Raw genomic sequence first — 2562 nt, 5'->3', positions numbered from 1 at the left:
TAAATAAATGCCCACTCGCAGCCAATGTCTGTAATTCCTTTGTGTCTTAATTCATAGTTGCTGGTGAATCAAAATGGTATCTGCTCTTTCGGACGTGCAGAAAAAACAGACAACACACATATATAATTAAAGCGAAGATGGTCAATGATCTCTTCAGTGAGGATGCACACCAGACCGGAAGCCTTACGGGAATCGTAGAAATGCCACGGGTAATGAGGTAATGGGCAAGGGGAACTACATTAGTTGTGTTTGGATAAGGTGAGAATTTTTGTCTGTCGGGAGGCGTGCAAGGGTAGTCCATGCAGTTGCGGTGGCCACTTTGTCTGGATGGCTTAGTGGTCAGAGCATCTGCCTAGTAAGCAGGAGACCCAGGTTCGACTCCTGGTCCAACACAAATTTTCAACTTTCCACACCGATATAAATACGAGTATATGCCCACTCGCAGCCAATGTCTGTAGTTCCTTTGGAAATGTAACTGACTGATGATGATGTTTGGTGTGTGGGGCGCTCAACTGCGAGGTTATCAGCGCCCGTACAAATTCCCAACCTTTGCTCAGTCCAATCTCGCCACTTTCATGAATGATGATGAAATGATGGGGACAACACAAACACCCAGTCATCTCGAGGCAGGTGAAAAATCTCTGACCGCGCCGGGAATCGAAAGCGGGACTTCGTGCTGGGCAAGCGAGAACGCGACCGCGAGAGCACGAGCTGCAGACTAACTGACTAGAGTTGCATTTCTCTGTAACAGGTGGAACGGCCGTCAGAGTGCATTTGTGTTGTTCGTTATCAGTGCTGTTACCACGCTTGTTTGGGTATATAAGGGCTGGGACAGCGTCAGATGTTGGGTGAGCATTGTAGGACGCAGAAATGCTGCGTATTCATGTGAGACAGCGCTATCAGCACCTGAGAGAGTTTGAAAGGAGACTCATTGTGGGTTTTCATCTGGTCGGAAGGTAGAATCGTGTAACATAGAGATTTGAGCGGCATTCATATACGACAGTGATCTGATGTTGGACTGAATGGGAACTTGAGAGCAGGTACACTCGTCCAGATTCCGGCCGACTACGTCTGACCACTACAAGGGAGGGTCACTGCATTGTGCATCAAGCACATCGTAACCCTCTCATATCTGCGCCTGTCACCCGAGAACAACTCTCTGCAAAATCCTATGTGATTCCACACCATTCATTGGAGAATAGCGGCTGTCTGGCTAGGGAATTGCCGTCCGATGTGTGGGCTGCCGTTAACACCACAACACAAACAGCTGCGACTGGAGTGGTGGCGAGACGGGGAAGCATGAACTACTGATGAACGGCTTCGCACTGAATTCAGTGATAAATTGCGGATCTACACCATCCCACACGACCATCGTCAGCGAGGATAGCGGCACCTGGGGAGAGTACCTTTTTTCCAGTGGTTTGATGGTTTGGAGAGGCACAGTGGTGTTACTACTGGCGTCATGGTGTGGGGAACTGTTGGGTATGACTTCCGGTCACGGCTGGTAGTGACTGAGGAAACCCTAACACCACAACGCTACGTCAAGAACACCGTGCACCGTCATGTGTTACCACTCATACGACTGTATCGTGGCGCTATTTTTCAACAGGACAACACTCGTCCACACAGGTAACGTATATCTATGAATTGTCTGTGTGATGCCTTGGTGCTCCCGTGGTTAGCAAGGTCCCAATAATTGTCCACGATAGGACATGGGTGGCATCAGCTTGTACGTCAGCTCTATCCTAGTGCCGTGATATCGGCGAGCAGTTACGACTGTGGGCCGGCTTGCCTCAGAGAGAATGCAAAGGCTTTATGACATGCTTTAGAATCGAGTCACTGCATACATGTGGGCCAGAGAGGGCACAACGTCATACTAATAAGTGGGCCGATGCTGTCAAATTCTGTAACTCTGACTCGATTTAGTAATCACTAAAATAACATCACACACCCTCTCAGTCTCATTTCGTTGCTACTTCCTCTTCGGGTGCTTCACTTTCTTTTACCAGGCAATGTAATTCTCCGCTTTCTGTCGCAGAGCATATGGACGGCCCTAACGTTTTAAAAGAGTCAACTGTGGTTTCGTAGCAGAAATCAGTTAATTCAAATTTCAGAATGCTGACCGTACGTTTGCTATCCTGAGGAATGAGAGAAGTCGTCAAGTGCGCCTGTCATTCAATATGGAATTCTCTGTGACATATTCTGATATCCCCTATATAAACAAATTGGTTACTATGCCGTTACACTTAACACAAACTAAAACGCTCGGGAGTAAGAAATGCACGCCTTTCCGAAAATCGGAACTTTTGAAGAAGATGGGACCATGTGAAATCAGAGGAAATTTGTGGTTAGGATGAGTTTTAGGATCCGGTGGAGGGAGCTTTACATAAATGCCGTGGCGGCCACTTAACTTGTGTTAACGAGACCGCCATTTAGGCAGCAACGTATTATTTACCAGCAGCCCGGGCCAGGGCTGTTTCGGAACACGAACGAATGTAAATAACAGCCAGCATTACAGTAATGACATCAAATCACCGGCGCCAGATTCTGTGCCGTTCCTGG

At 47.8% G+C, this 2562-nt stretch overlaps 1 non-coding gene across 1 annotated transcript; it reads left to right on the top strand.

Annotated features, from left to right (window-relative positions):
* The first annotated feature begins 320 nt into the window (after nucleotides 1-320).
* Nucleotides 321-393, top strand: Trnat-agu (transfer RNA threonine (anticodon AGU)). The gene has a single exon. It is a non-coding gene; the product is annotated as a tRNA-Thr (tRNA).
* Nucleotides 394-2562: the final 2169 nt, after the last annotated feature.

Source organism: Schistocerca gregaria, chromosome X (genome assembly GCF_023897955.1).
Source record: "Schistocerca gregaria isolate iqSchGreg1 chromosome X, iqSchGreg1.2, whole genome shotgun sequence".
Classification (NCBI taxonomy): domain Eukaryota; kingdom Metazoa; phylum Arthropoda; class Insecta; order Orthoptera; family Acrididae; genus Schistocerca; species Schistocerca gregaria.
Note: the sequence above shows the minus strand (reverse complement) of the source record. Positions and strands in the feature narration are given on the sequence as shown.